Raw genomic sequence first — 16,904 nt, 5'->3', positions numbered from 1 at the left:
GGCTCTATATTTTAAAACTATGTCTCATTGTCTGTGACTTTCCCAGTCATAAAAATATCTCAACATCTATGCTGTTAAGCCCTTTCGAATCGTATATCTTCTAAACCTCTCATACATCTGTGATCTCCGATTTCTTCAGGAAGCCCAAATGGATACACCTCCAGTGCTTCTTGATGCAAGTTTCCACCATGCTGACATACCATTCACGAGGAATCCTCTATATAGCAGCCATCCTGAGTCCCAGGTCATCTGTGACCTGCATAAACTGGGATTTAAGCTCCCTTCCGGGTTTGTGGATGGTATAAAAGCTGGTATTTCTTCAGGATCCTGGTGATCCTTCCAGAAACCATGGAAATACAGGGAAGACAAGTGGAGTGATAGTGATGGATTCCTCCTCGTTGTTAGGTGTCCTGGTTTTTCCATTGGCTCTTTTAAGGGCCCAGTTGATTTCCTTCATCTTGTAGCCATTCCGTAGGAACATTGTGCGTAATTGTCTTACTTCCTAATGGAAACTCTCCCTGCACATAGTAACTGCAGAATGTTCCACACTGACCACTGCTGATGAAGTTGTGATCAAAGGCGCTTACTTGGAAGAACTCTTCCACAAAGGACAAGTGGCATGGCAATATCCAGTTGACTGTGGAGTTACTTGGTGCCCATGTACTTTTGGTCCAAACTCTGCCTGATGAAAGCCACATATATAGCAAGCTGGCTACACTTTTGTCCTATGTCTAGTGCAACATGACCCATAGGACTCTCTCCATCTTGGACCTCCAAATGAACGGGAAGACACCCCAGGTGATTTCTGAGTAGGGAGAAGGCTGCATTTGTACTAACTACAGCAAAAAGCCTATCACTCCTGATGAACAGTCATTAACAGAGGACACCAGTTCCACAGAAACAATTTTTGTTTTACCTTCCCAATTCACCCCAGTCAATTCTTGTTACAAACCTCGATTCCTTTGAACCAGACTTCCAGCACCTATAGGCCTGATAGTGGAAGAGCACTGGACCAGTTGGGCCAATTACTGAAGTGTATGTCCCCCTCTTTCTGCAATTGATTTTGGCCCCCAATACCAACTCAAACTTACTGCAAATGCTGTTCAATTTGCAAACTGATCAAAGCAGAAGACAGTGATGTAGTCCTTATATAGGGACGTTTTGACTTGTGTGCTCCTCTGCCTGACTATATCACCCCTCAAATGTTCTCACCCTGTCAGGTAGTTTGGCAAAGGGTTCTATGCAACATACAAACAGGACAGGGGAAAATGGACAACAATGCCTGATTCCAGACTTGATGGGTAAACTATTTGTCTCCCTCCCATTAAATTGGACTGGACTACAGATATCTATTGGAACAGTTGGATCTGACTTCTATTTTGGGAGTTTGGTGCGAGGCAACGAAATAACATGGCCTGACCAACAGTGCCAAGTAGAGCCGCCATTCATCCCACAACTACACAATAGAGTTCGACTTCAGCAATAAATTTGGAACAATTGAACTGTTAAAACAAAAACTTATTCTAGTACGGGGAAAGAAAAGTACATCAGTTGCACGGTTAAACTGGCAGGAATAAGTGAGAGTATTGCTGCACTTTATATATTCATATTTTATTCAAATAGTCAAAACAGAGACAAGAATAGGTAACGGCTGATTAGATTTGCATGACACGACCGTGAAATCTTCAATTCTTTCCATAATTTGTAAAGTAGCTGTACAATGAACAGTAACACACATCAAAGTTGCTGGTGAACGCAGCAGGCCAAGCAGCATCTGTAGGAAGAGGTGCAGTCGACGTTTCAGGCCGAGACCCTTCGTCAGGACTCATAGGACTCTTCCTACCGATGCTGCCTGGCCTGCTGCGTTCACCAGCAACTTTGATGTGTGTTGCTTGGATTTCCAGCATCTGCAGAATTCCTGTTGTTTGCGTACAATGAACAGTACCATTTTGAAAACAAGAAAGCAGAATAAAAACGTTATTTTAATATCATTTAAATAAGTGAGCAAATTAAAACATTATATGTAGAAAGAAAATTCTAAAATTACTGTAAGAGTTCATATAGACTACAGACAGAAAAGTGTCTGTTTATAATGAATTGTTAGCTGATGCTGAGCCCATCAGACCTTTCCAATATACTGAGGAATGGTTATTTTATCTATTTATTTATTTGTTGAGAGACAGCAGAGAATAGGCCCTTCCGGTCCTTCGAGCCATATCGCCCATCAACTCCCGGCTCCCCGATTTAACCCTTGCCTAATAACAGGGCAATTTACAATAACCAACTAACCTACCAACCAGTACGTCTTTGGACTGTGGGAGGAAACTAGAACACCCAGAGGAAACCCACGCTGTCACGGGGAGAACATACAAACTCCTTACAAGCAGCAGCAGGAAGAGGACTCAGGTCGCATGTACTGTAAAGCACTATGACGCGTTTGGCAATAATTAAAAATATACATTTTCTTCTCAATTTATTAATCTATTTGCTTTTTAAATCACTCATGCCAAGGGTGAAACATAACAGGTAGGATATTCTTCTGAATAAGGGGGCAACAGGATGAGCTAATGGTGCCAATGGTGAGAATTTCTCATATGACACTGCTCTGAATCTTTGCAAAACAGGCTTCCCTTTTCACTGCCTGAGGGTTAGCTTTCTGTTAAGGCAATGCAAATGTTGCCAGAAGTACCTCAGAGTGCACCACTGTGCTAGAGCTGCTGGCACACAGCTTCAGCAACGAGAGGAGTTTGCACATTCTTCCAGTGATGGCACAGATATTCCCAGGGTGTTACCGATTCCTCCCACGTGCCAATGACATGCTGGTAGTTCATTTGGTTACTGTGAATTACCCTTAGTGTAGGTGAGTGTCAGGAGACGGGGAGTTAAAGGGCATGGGAGTGAGAGAATTGTCAAGTGTAGAGGGGAAAAGCTGTCAGATGAGGCAAATGATATAAAAGTTCATAAGAAAACACAAGATTGCTTGTCGTGTTTCAGTGGAGTAGATCATTAACATATGAATTTGGAGGAGGAGCAAATTACTCAGTCCCTCAAATCTACTCCACTATTTAATAAGATTAGGGCTGAGCTCACTGCACCTCATTGCTGTCCTCCTTCTCACAACTCATTTATCAAGTGCCTATCTAATATTGCCTTAAAAATATACAGTTTTTGCTCCCATCGCCACCCCCTTTGAGGAAGTGGGTTCCAAAGATTCTGAGCAAGGGTACTTTGTCTCATCCCTGCCTTAAATTATCAATCTTAATTTTCCAAAAAAAAATGTGACCTCTCGTTAAAGATTTTTCCAGAAAAGGATACCTCCTCTCCATAACCATGCCTTCAAGTCCCCACAGGCCTGATTGAGAGCTGGTCATCAGCTCCTCTTTCAGAGTTAGGAGTTGATTATTTGGCAGAATCTTTCTTGCCCAGAGTTACTACTTTCTCTGTCCAATCTCAGACATCCCACCTCTCCCGGAAGTTCCGGGGAGTCTCCCGCAAATTAATAGTGGCTCCCTGATGCCCGCAAATTATATACAATGTCCCGGAAATTGATTTTTTTGAGAGCGAGCGTGAGAGAACGCGCGAGAGAGAGCGAGAGAGCGAGCGCAAGAGCAAGAAAGCAAGCGCGAGAGAGAGTGAGACCGACCAGGACAGAGAAAGCGAGAGAGCGACCACGAGAGAGAGAGCAAGAAAGCGAGAGCAAGAGAGCGAGAAAGTTAAAGCGAGAGACAGGGAGCGAGAAAGCAAGCGCGAGAGAGAGTGAGAGCGAGAAAGCAAGCGCGAGAGAGTGCCCACGAGAGAGAGAGCACGCGATAGAGAGAGAGCGAGAGCGAGAGAGTTCCAAAAAAAGTCAGAGTGGCAGAGTGTTCCAAAAAAAAATAAAATGTACGTCACCCCAGACTACACTAAAGTGTACCCCTGCCTAATAGGGATCAAAAATAATGACAGTGTTTATCACTGCACTGTTTGCAACAGTGACTTTTCTATTGCCCATGGTGGGTTAAAATGTAAAAGACATGCTGAGGTGAGTTTAACAGGTGACATTCATTCATTAGCATAGCTAATGTTATTTAAACTAGCTGGCTGGCTGCTAAGGAGCTACTCTACTGCAGACGTCCCACCTCTCCCGGAAGTCTCCCGCAAATTGATGGTGCTACCTCCCTGAAATGAGTTTTTGCAGGGTGGGATGTCTGCAATCTTCACCTTTCAGTCCAGGCCACTTCTATCATGAACAAATCGTAACTTCATTAATTAATACAAGCTACTTCTATAGATGTCCATAGAGCTGGTTAGGCATTCTATCTAACAACCTACAAAAAATCTTCTTTCCTCATTTGCTCCTGCCTTTACATTCAAGTACAACAGAATCCAACAACATTTTGGTCTTTACAAGTGTTTCAGCATCAGGTCTGCCCTCTCTTGGATTCAAGATTACTGCAAGCAGACATATTCTCATGCAATCAGGAACTCACTGCAATAACCTACGCAGGCATAGAGCAATAAAACTAGGAATGGAGCAATAAAATCTCATATGTGGGTAGTTGTTCCTTTCTCTATTCAGAACACCAATTGTAAATCAAGATCCTGATTAAGGTTCCATTCAATATATGAACCAAATGGGAAGTCAGAATTCACTACTGTAAGACTTCTTCCTTCCTGAAGTTGATCCTGTCGTAAGACAGTTTCAGCTCTTACACTAGGTGTGAAGGTGATCTACCAGCTATTGCCCTCCAGCCCCACTGTTAGGTAGCCGTAACACCCTGTGTGTGTCTAGTACGTGAATGTAGGAACTAATATCATTGGCTCAGACTGGTACATTGGTCAAAAACCACAACTGTGCTAAATGTCACATTTGTTCACAGTTGCAAGCTGGAACACATTCTTGTAAACGAACAGTTTAATTTAACAGTTTTATAACGAAGTCAGTATCTCAACTACGTCAAATAACCAAACATCTAGAAGCATGACAAGATTCACAATACCCATCCAGTAGCTCTCTGTTTTTAATTCACTAGTGTGTTTAATACTCATAGTTCTTAAAAGTTTTAAACTCTGAGACTTTTGCCCTAATTAATAATTTTTTCACATCTATATCAGAAAGTTGTGATTTAAAGCTCTGTGGTAAACAGAATTGTTCTGTGTTGTTGGATGTGCTTTTAGAGGATAAATCACAACCTCCATCGCCTGTTACAGATTATAATGACTCCACAGAGACCACCTTCAACACCAAAAAGGATCCACAAAAGCCGGTTTCAGCACCAAAAAATACATTAATCTAGAAATGTACTGAGAGCTCACCCACATTTTGAGCACAGTGCCCAAATATTATTTTTTCTATAACTTGCAAATGTCAGAAATGCAAAAGAAAGAGAAAACACTGATCAGATTACATCTGCAAAATAAAGGTTTTTCAAACTGAAACTCGACTCTATTTTTCTTACAAGGATGCTGCCTGACCAGGTGGGTGTTTCTAGCATTTTCTATTCGTGCCTCAAATAACAACGTTCAAACAAAATACCGTGGGAAACAGAAAGGCCCTGAATGCTGAACATCCTTTCCTTTGCAAAAGTGGCCAGTTCATTGGAAATTTGCAGGGTGCCAAGACACTAATGGAAAGGTTTGAAGTGGAAGTGGCCTGAAAAATGAGGCACAAGCCGTCAGTGGTCAACAGCATGGGCCAGGGGTAAGGTGAGTGGTTGGACACTAAATCAGGGTTGAATGCTATCAGTCGCAAGATGTGGACATACCCAAAAAGAATACAACACCCTTTAGCAAGAGCTATACCAGGCACAGGCATGCAAAGCTAAATACTTCTTGGTAAGACTTTTTCCTCTGCAAATGGGTCCCAGATATACAAATGAGTTTTGTGCAAAATCCTATTGGTGTTGCTTGACATCACAACACAATCCCTGTGAGTGAGTGAGTGTGTGAGTGAGTTTGTGTGTGTGTGTATGTGTGTGTGTGTGTGTCTTTGTGTCTGTGTGTGTATCTGTGTGGGTGTGTGTGCATGTGTATACACATCATTTAGAGCGCTGTTTGGAAATTAAGTAATCCATGCAGAAAGGACCCAATCATGCTTAATTATCAGGTCCTAGATATTTTTTCACACTGTGTACGAAAATATACTACGCAAAAACAATTCTAGATGGGCAGGTTTTTCTTGTATGGTGGGCAGTCAATATCATTAAGTACAGATTATCCAGTTCCTCCTATTACTACTGGATGTGGGATTGTGCTCTAGATAAAAGCATCTGTCACATTGCTCCACACGGCAACAGCACTTCAACGCAGTTCACTGCATTGTCACACTCAGATGTTCTGTGAGACACAGTACTGTAGAAACTAAATATTTCAACCCTGCACCCTGACCCCCTCTAACTACACTCACCTCTGAACACCAGTTAATTTCAAGGTACAGTGACTCCTTTGTAACTAAACACCAGAAAGGAAAGTGGCACAGCCATAAAGGCAAGATAAATGCGTTATGTACTAATGCTTAAACAGCTCTTCGCTGATAGTATTTATTGTTCCACTGTAGGCAATTCTATTGAAAACATTAAATCCACTTTTGGGCCCTCACAGAATTAAAAAAAACTTCATTATTGACACTAAAACGTATCATAAACATATCAGAAGGAAGAGGTCATAAAACCAGAGAAGCAATTTTCTCGTTCAATACATTTGCAGCAAGCTCCAAAAAGAAATGAGGAGTCTGCCATCCTTTCAATTGCTATAGAATCCCAGGCAGAAAACCACTCCTACACCAGTCCGCCTCTAATGCACTCAGTAAAAGTGAATCCTGACTGGCTTGGACAATAAACGGTTAATTTGCATTGTGAGTCATATCAAATAGAATTGCTAACTTAATTGCAGGCCATAATACAGCATATAGTAGGCTCTGCATCACAACTGGAGACAACAAACTAATCAGCTCAAAGTCCTTCCCTCCACTGTGGAATAGATGGTCTGGAATGAAGAAAATGCTTTCTCTGTCTGGTTATACCCTTTAGCGATGTTTCTCTTAAACATTTCAAGATTCTTTTTCTTAAAGTCAATTCTTTGCTTAAAAAATAACTGCAGTGGGAACTAGTAGCTCATGGGATTAGAACCATGCAATTCTGTTCCAACCTTCCGATTAAGAACTAAAAAAAAAGATAAACTTTGAGCAAGTATATCAGCATATTTATCTAATCTGTTCAAGAGTTAGCGCCCACACTGAAACATGTATAAGCACATTCCTGCTGGAGTGAGATTCCCGCACTGTACAAAGCAGTCCTTAGTCCAGCTGCCCCGACAACTTAAATAATTGTGCTTCCTTCTGAATTACAAGAGCCATTGAAGAGAGTTAGTTCTGATCAGTTAAACTCCCCATACTTTGCAAATATGCTCATTGCATTTGCATAACTATGATATTTTGGAAAAGATCCAAACTAAGTCTCTAAAAATATCTTAAACCAATCACACTCTATTCTTTAAAATGAACTTGAACCAACCTTTTCACAACAGTTTTCAGCAAAAGCTTCCACTTTGTGAGCATGTCCATCTTTATAGCTTCCAGGAGTTAAAATCAACAGTTTCCCTGCATGTAAAAGCCCATTTGCCAGTCAGGTCAGAGGTCATTCTGATGTGTTCACATGACTTTGGTCAACCATGTGCTTCTGAATAATTGCAGTGACTACATGGGATTATGCACCTCCCTTATGTTTATGCAACCCACTCAAAAGAAATGCTTTTCTATTGATTCACAGCTCAAGATCAACTGAAATTTAAATAGTCTGATTTCACCCATTGTTAATTAATCTCAAAAGTTGCCATTTGATAGTGTATGCTCCCATGACTCAGGATAGTGAACTCATCTGAATTCAAAGCCTCTTTTAGAATGACAAGTGGTCCTACTTCTATTTGTAACTTCCTCCAGCCCTACAACACCTTAAGGGACAGGCATTTCCCCCAGTCTTCACACACTTGCCATACCTAGGGCAGTGCAGGTCCCAAATCTTTTGAGTTCCCTACTCACTCTGCCCATCTGTTCTTCTCACTCTCCTTCTTCAAGACCCTCCTAAAACACTACACCTCTAACCTACAGTGTATTCGGCTGTTTTTCCGTCTTTGTTTCAGTGCTTTTTTTATTTCAAATTTCCAGCATCTCCAGCTATTTTTAGGAATCATACATCATCCTCTTTACCCTAGAAATGAAAGGACGCCTCAGAGTCACAGTAACCACCTGCCAGCTTCCCTCTAACCCCTGTGCAGATCTGTTTTTGATCTTTGTGCTCCAAGCAAACTGAGGGCAATAAAACTGACACAATTTGCAGGCAGCCACCATAGTTGCTAGGAGAGTGGTGTGAATGATAGCAACCTGATAGCAAGGAATACAGTCACTCGTGCAACCAGGTCCCTCCTACAGGTGAAAGTAAGGAGCTAACTTTCCAGTTCACCTACAACAAATTACCTCGAGCTACTGGAAAATTTAGAAATATTTCATACTTCAATTTTATTACAATTTTATTCAACGCATTCACTAATTTGTTAAAAGACAATAAGCCACACTACATTGCATGAGGTACTCAATACATAGTTGGCAATAAAACATAATTACACTTAATATTTTCGTCTCAATCATTCCTTTAATTAACTGTAACTTATTCTACCTCTATTTAGTTAAATAGATATTGAATAAGAACTTACATACTTGAACAGAACATCCTAATTCTTCAATTGCTCCATGGCTGGCAGATACTGTTCCAGTCTGGATGACAATGGACTCAAACCTTGCTACAAAGCCAGCACATCCTAGCAAGTGTAGCCTTAGAGGACTCCTGCACATTACAAGTGAAGTCAGAATACACAAAGTCAACTAAACTTCCTAATGTCTTTTGAAACCTGTACTCTTTCAACCAATAATCATCCTCTTTCTTGGCTTAGGTCTAGCAACATCAATAGAATCCAAGTCCTTACTTACAGGTCTTACCAAGGCATCACTTCTGCTTTTGCAACAGCTAATCATTATAATGCTTCCAGCCCTACAGCCTCCAAGGTTTCTGCCCTTGTGTCACTCTGGATTCAGGTTACCCCAGCTTTTACTATCTAATATTGGCATTTGAGAGCAGTGGAGATAAGTCCCTTTGCCCCCGCCCCCCGTGAGTCTCTCCCTCTTTAATCTGTTCTATTTCAACAATATTTAATCACTTTTGGTGGTCCGCTATCAAATTTTGTTTCATGTCTCTCCTGTGAAGCATACTTAGTGAATGTGTATGTCAATTCGGGGAAGAGTCTGCATCATAGAAGATGGCTCTTTTATTGAACAGGGACCAGAAAGCTCCATGCAGAACTATTCTCCACCATCAGTTACAGCAGTTGCCTTTAAGTGCAGGGGGTTAGAATAGAGGTTTGAAGTCGAGGAGAGGAGCGAAGTGAAGGAAATGAATATTCAGGCTTTTGAATCACATCCTGTGATGAGACATTTTTTTATTTACACTACCTACTGAGGGACAGAGTTGGGTGAAGGGAATCAGTACAGGAGGAACATTTACATAGGACAGTGAACTACTTTTAGATCAAAAAACATATGGTCTACTTGATCTACAATCTGATTTCAATGTGCTGTGAGAAGGGGCAGTATACTCACACATAGTAACTTTAAAAATGATGGAGGCTACTCTTTATTCAATCTCCCACTGTACCAGTAATCACCATCAACATAGGCTGGTCTCCAGCCAACATGGACTTCGAAACAATCAACAATTTTCAGACAAAACAGCAATGAAGATCAGGCAAAAGAGATGATGTGGGGGAAATTGACTTGCTTTGAAAAGGCAAGCATTTGAATGTTGTCATGCTTGTGCTTCCTGATCTCTCGAGTCACATCTCTGCTACCAAGATAGTTCATGGTTTGACTGTGTAAAACCTAAAGGGGCTTTGATGTCCAACATGCATACTGGATTTCAAAGCTGATAATGCAATGATGAACAGTACTCAAACGTTCCCACTGGGAAGTAATTAGGACTGGTTGAATGCTGAGGTTAAACCCAAGCTGTTCTGGATCTTAATGAAATAAATCAGTATAAAGGTTCTGAAATAGTGAAAATTAAACACCTTTCCCACTCAGCCAAGCTGCTGCAGGAGCTAAAATGTGCAGCTCTGTGAGGCTACGAATGATCATGGAACACACACACACAAAATGCTGGAGGAACTCAGCAGGCCAGGCAGCAACTATGGAAAAGATTACAGTCAACGTTTCAGGCCGAGAAACTTCAGCAGGTCCTGAGTTCCTCCAGCATTGAGTATGTGTTGCTTGGATTTCCAGCATCTGCAGATTTTCACTTGTTTGTGAAGGGTCACGGAAGTCAGCAGGGGCAGCCTTAATCAACATATTCTTATAATTATTATTTATTGGGAAGAAGAGTGTTGAAACAACTGAAACAACTTCATGTAGTAATGGCAAACAGACATAAAGGGGAGTGGGAATTAACTGTAACAAACAGAAAAGAGAAAACAGCATCCCTTGGTGGTCCTTCAAATTGAAAATTTAATCCAGAGATCTGAAACTGTTCTATTCACAAACTATGCAGGTCAATATTTAATAAGTTTAGTTGCCCACTAATGAACAATTTGTTTTAGGATGCCTTTGTGATCACTGAAAGCAGAATATACACAGGGGATGACACTTCATCAGATCCTGCTTTTGAAATGCAGCAAAGCTCAGTGAACAAGAAGCAGATCTATAATTTATCTCTGATTTTAAGCAGTGACCACAGGAAGACAGTTGAGATTGTCTTAAAACACCAAATACCAGACCCTTTATTGGTAATGGACATGCCAGAGCTTTTCACAAAGAAAATGAATGGAGCGTCAGGAAAGAAAGGAACAAGAATAATAAATAAACATTTAGTTAGTGATGGAACCAAAGAAGATTCTGTTGAAGGATAGAACAGAGCAACCGAGAGAATTTGATGAACACCATACAACTTACATAAGAGTAGGGGTGGGAGGTTTGTTACTTAAGGCTTATTGGCTCTCAGTTGCATCAAAGCTGATCTATATTTCAAGCAACACACATCAAAGTTGCTGGTGAACGCAGCAGGCCAGGCAGCATCTCTAGGAAGAGGTACAGTCGGCATTTCAGGCCGAGACCCTTCGTCAGGACTAACTGAAAGAAGAGTTAGTAAGAGATTTGAAAGTGGGAGGGGGAGGGGGAGATCCAAAATGATAGGAGAAGACAGGAGGGGGAGGGATGGAGCCAAGAACTGGACAGGTGATTGGCATAGTGCTGGAAATTCAAGCATCTGCAGAATTCCTGTTGTCTATATTTCAAGACCCATTTTTCTTCATTGTTTCTGATAGCACATCGTATGAAAATCTTCTGATCTCAGGAATGGAATCTTAACCTACTGAAAGGACAAAGACTTCTAGCTTTGCACCACCTTTGATTTCTGTCTCTATTTCAACATCATACAGGAAGGATTTGTGACTCATTCAACACAATCATATCCTCACCCTCATAAACTCAGTTCTAATCAACTAGTTCCAAAATCTAGGCCTCTATATCTCCTCTACAACTGGATCCTTGATTCCTCAATGGAAAACCAGTTTGTGTGGATCATAAATAACAATTCCACCTCACTGAACATCAACACTGGTGCACTTCATGCTCAGCCCACTGCTCTGCTCTCTCTACGCTCATGATTATGTGGCTAGGCACAGCTCAAATGCCAGCTATAAATTTGCCAGTGATAGAACTATTATTTGCAGAATTTCAGATGGTGATGAGGAGGCGTACAGGAGCAAGATAAATCTGCTGGTTGAGTGGTGTTGCAGAAATACCCTTACACTCAATGTCAGTAAAACCAAAGAATTGATTGTGGAATTCAGGAAGCAGGAGTTGAGGGAACACACACCAGTCCTCGTCGAAGGATCAGGAAATGGAGAGAGTAAGCAGCTTCAATTTCCAGGGGATCAACATCTCTGAGGATCTATCCTGAGCCAAACATTTTGATGCAATTACGAAAAAAGACATGACAGCAGCTGTATTTCATTTGCAGTTTGAAGAAAATTGATAGGTCACCAAAGACGCTTGTAAATTTCTACAGATCTATTGTGGAAGGCATCCTAACTGGTTGCATCACCGTCTGGTATGGAGGGGCCAATACATAGGATCAGAAAAAGCTGCATTAAGCTGCAAACTCAGCCAGCTCTATCATGGCCACTAGTCTCCCCCAGCATCAAGGACGCCTTCTATCCATCATTAAGGGCCCCCATCGTCTAGAACATTCTCTCTTCTTATTGCTGCCATTAAGGAGGAGGTACAGAAGCCTGAAGACACACACTCAATGTTTCAAGAACAGGTTCTTCCCCTCTGCCATCAGATTTCTGAATGGATAATGAACGCATGGACACTACCTCATTATTTACCCCCTCTATTTTTGCACTACTTATTTAATCTAATTTTTTCTTATTTTATATATACTTATTGTAATTTATAGTTATTATTATTATGTATTGTCATCTGCTGCTGCCACAAAACAACAAATTTCACGACATATGCCAGTGATATTAAACTTGATTCTGAATGGTTTTCTGGCAACTCATAACCAATTCACTTCATGAGTAAATTGGCAGGCAATATCAAATTTCACTGGCATCAAGAACACAGTTTAAGCAATCCTAAGACAAATGCAATGTCTCCTATTCACTGGGGAGACAAAAAATGCTCACTGACCTTTATCACCCTATTTTTAGCACCACCACATCACTATCTCCTAATCTCCACCCTAGCACAGGCCTTCCTCTATCTTTCTTCAACACTTCCTCATTTTCTGTATTGCTTAAACTTGTTTAATTTGTACATTTTCCCAATTCTGATGAAAGGACATCTAACTAGAATGCAAACTCCTTCTCTTACTACAGGCACTGCCTGGCTTGCTGGGCATTTCCAGGACTCCTCGTTTTCACTTCAGACTTAAGTTTTTGCAGTTTTTGTTTTTGGGTTGGTTATGCCAGTAACTTGCAATGATTCTTACATCATAACTCCAACTAGCCTTCAAATGTAGTTAATTGGCTGCAAAAGCAGCATCGGCAGATGTGAAGTGCAAGTCTTTCCTTGTTGCTACCATAGTTACACTACTTCCTCAAGTACATTGACGTTAGCTTCCCCCACAACCTGTCTATCTTGAGATTGGGTTAGGGCTGTGCAACTCACATGACACAATGTTGAATAAATGTTAATATATGGTACAAACTAAAATTTCTTGTCTTTTGCTCATTTACTACTGCATTTTCTCTGCGGGTAAGCAAAGAAACCCGTTGATGAAAAGAGGACAGACAGAGCTATTGAGTGATTTTATTTCACAGCAAACAAATATATGGCAAAGCAGTAAGAGTCAAATTCAGTTTAATTCATACCCCTTGTCCAAGATACAAATTAACAAGCATGCCAAGTTTCCCTACATCAGGGGATTCATCTGATTCCTAATTATATCCTGCAGTTAAACATAGGAGCTTGCTTAAAGCTTACTCTTCGAACTTCCCGTTAAAGAATTTGAAAGTTGTAAAATTAGTCAGCTCCATCTTGGGTACTAGTCTCCGTAGTATGCATGACGTCTGCAAGGAGCAGTGTCTCAGAAAGGCAACATCCATTATTAAGGACCCCCATCACCCAGAGCATGCCCTCTCCTCACTGTTACCATCAGGAAGGAGGTGGAGAAGCGTCAGCGATTCAGGAACAGCCTCTTCCCCTCTGCTATATGATTCTTAAATGGGCATCAAACCCATGAACACTACCTCAGTTTTTCTCAATATACAATATATTACTATTTTTATTTGCACTATTTTTAATTTAATATACATACATAGAACCATAGAACATTACAGCACAGAAACAAGCCTTTTGGCCCTTCTTGGCTGTGCCGAACCATTTTTCAGCCTAGTCCCATTGACCTGCACACGGACCATATCTCTCCATACACCTCTCATCCATGTACCTGTCCAAGTTTTTCTCAAATGTTAAAAGTGAGCCCGCATTTACCACTTCACCTGGCAGCTCATTCCACACTCCCACCACTCTGTGTGAAGAAGCCCCCCCCAATGTTCCCTTTAAACTTTCCCCCCTTTACCCTTAACCCAGGTCCTCTGTTTTTTTTTCTCCCCTAGCCTCAGTGGAAAAAGCCTGCTTGCTTTCACTCTATCTATACCCATCATAATTTTATATACCTCTATTAAATCTCCCCTCATTCTTCTACACTCCAGGGAATAAAGTCTGAACCTATTCAACCTTTCTCTGTAACTCAGTTTCTCAAGTCCCGGCAACATCCTTGTAAACCTTCTCTGCACTCTTTCAACCTTATTAATATCCTTCCTGTAATTTAGTGACCAAAACTGTACACAATACTCCAAATTCGGCCTCACCAATGCCTTATACAACCTCACCATAACATTCCAACTCTTATACTCAATACTTTGATTTATAAAGACCAATGTACCAAACGCTTTCTTTACGACCCTATCTACTTGTGACGCCACTTTTAGGGAATTTTGTATCTGTATTCCCAGATCCCTCTGTCGTACTGCACTCCTCAGTGCCCTACCATTTACCTTGTATGTTCTACCTTGGTTTGTCCTTCCAAAGTGCAATACCTCACACTTGTCTGTATTAAACTCCATCTGCCATTTTTCAGCCCATTTTTCCAGCTGGTCCAAATCCCTCTGCAAGCTTTGAAAACCTTCCTCACAGTCGACTACACCTCCAATCTTTGTATTATCAGCAAAATTTGCTGATCTAATTTATCACATTATCATCCAGATCATTGATATACATGACAAATAACAACGGACCCAGCACTGATCCCTGTGGCACGCCACTAGTCACAGGCCTCCACTCAGAGAAGCAATCCTCCTCTACCACTCTCTGGCTTCTTCCATTGAGCCAATGTCTAATCCAATTTACTACCTCTCCATGTATACCTAACGACTGAATCTTCCGAACTAACCTCCCATGCAGGACCTTGTCAAGGGCCTTACTGAAGTCCATGTAGTCAACATCCACTGCCTTCCCTTCATCCACTTTCCTGGTAACCTCCTCGAAAAACTCTAATAGATTGGTTAAACATGACCTACCACACACAAAACCATGTTGACTCTCCTTAATAAGTCCTTGTCTATCCAAATACTTGTAGAGTACTCCTTCCAATAATTTACCTACTACCAACATCAAACTTATCGGCCTATAATTTCCCGAATTACTTTTTGAGTCTTTTTTACATAACGGAATAACATGAGCTATCCTCCAATCCTCCGGCACCTCACCCGTAGATACCAACATTTTAAATATATCTGCCAGGGCCCCTGCAATTTCAACACTAGTCTCCTTCAGGGTCTGAGGGAATATCCTGTCTGGTCCTGGGGATTTAGCTACTCTGATTTGCCTCAAGATAGCAAGCACCTCCTCCTCCTCAATCTGTATAGGTTCCGTGACCTCACTACTTGTTTGCCTTATTTCCAATGACTCCATGCCAGTTTCCTTAGTAAATACAAACGCAAAAAACACATTTAAGATCTCCCCCATTTCTTTTGGTTCCATACATAGCCGACTACTCTGATCTTCAAGAGGACCAATTTTATCCCTTACTATCATTTTGCTCTTAATATACCCGTAAGAAGCTCTTTGGATTATCCTTCACCTTGACTGCCAAAGCAAACTCATGTCCTCTTTTAGCCCTCCTGATTTCCTTCTTAAGTAATTTTTTTGCACTTTTTATACTCCTCAAGCACCTTATTTGCTCCCTGTTTCCTATAAATGTCACACATATATATATATATATATATATATATATAAAACAAACTTGGTTCTGATTCTGATTGGCATTCACCTAGCAATGAATTTCACAGCCTTTGTTTAAGATTGCTGGTTCAATAAAGCAACAAAGATCCTGCCTGTATCCAGCTTCTACCTTGCACAACCCTAATGCCAGCACAGAGTAAGAACATCTTAACACCATGTGTATCAACTGCCAAATCAGACTAACAAATTGATAATTTATAATATTTGCAAAACAAAGTCAGAACTATGCCTGTACCCATGCATACTTGGAGGCTGGATCTTGTGTCTTATGTCTTATATTACTACCTGATTCAAATCCAATTTAAAAAATCTATTTTAAAGGAAAATGAGATCTACCTGCACAATCTCTGTAATTATCCGACCAGAATTTCTATACATGCAGTGAAACATTGGGGCCCAACAATGTGCTGTCAATCATCATACAATCTGCTGGAGAAACTCAGCAGGTTGAACACATCTCTGGGGGGTGAGGGAGGAACTTTTGATGTCTTGATTTGAAATCGCATCAGGACTGAAAGAGAAAATTGTTCTTATAAAAAGGAGAGGGACAGTGGTGAGACAGGGATCAGGTTATGATAGGTACACAGAGGAGGGTTGAAACTGGGGGAGACACGATGGATGGAGACAGACAAAAAGATGTCAGATTCAGCTAGCTTTGGGTATTGGAGGGTGACGGTGGAGCAGCTGATACTATAAGTAATAAGTAGAAACAAAATTTCCCCAGATGGTTTGTTGCACCAAACTCCAGAATGATTTCTGAGATTATGAATCACACATGCATGGGCCATGGGTGACTAAGATTGCTAATGCAGAACCAGTACCACTTCAGCAGTACTTAAAGGTCAAGCAACTCCAGCAATGGGAAGCCACCTCACATACATCTATTTGAGCAACATTATCTCTCCATACAGTAACCCACTGCAAATTATTCCCAAACCCCAATGTCTATCAGCCCCTCCCTCTTTGACCACCAACCTGCTATCTCACCCATCTACTGACCCTCCCCAATGCCAGACTGACTACAGATCTCTTATTGATCCCTCGACTGATGATGCCAATGGCACAGTGATCC

The 16,904-nt window shown here is 41.1% G+C and overlaps 1 protein-coding gene across 11 annotated transcripts in view; it reads right to left on the bottom strand.

The window, feature by feature from the left end:
• LOC134352946 (ETS-related transcription factor Elf-1-like) overlaps window positions 1-16,904 on the bottom strand; it is a 314,459-nt gene that overhangs the window by 164,230 nt on the left and 133,325 nt on the right. Inside the window, exon 1 of one of the 11 annotated variants that reach the window (XM_063060616.1) lies at window positions 7,491-7,513. The exons of the other annotated variants lie outside the window; for them this stretch is intronic. The gene's annotated coding sequence lies outside the window, so the exon portion shown is untranslated. Of the gene's footprint in view, window positions 1-7,490; window positions 7,514-16,904 lie in introns of those variants that run through there. 11 annotated transcript variants of the gene reach the window in all.

The sequence above is a fragment of the Mobula hypostoma genome, chromosome 10, assembly GCF_963921235.1.
Source record: "Mobula hypostoma chromosome 10, sMobHyp1.1, whole genome shotgun sequence".
Lineage (NCBI taxonomy): Eukaryota > Metazoa > Chordata > Chondrichthyes > Myliobatiformes > Myliobatidae > Mobula > Mobula hypostoma.
Note: the sequence above shows the minus strand (reverse complement) of the source record. Positions and strands in the feature narration are given on the sequence as shown.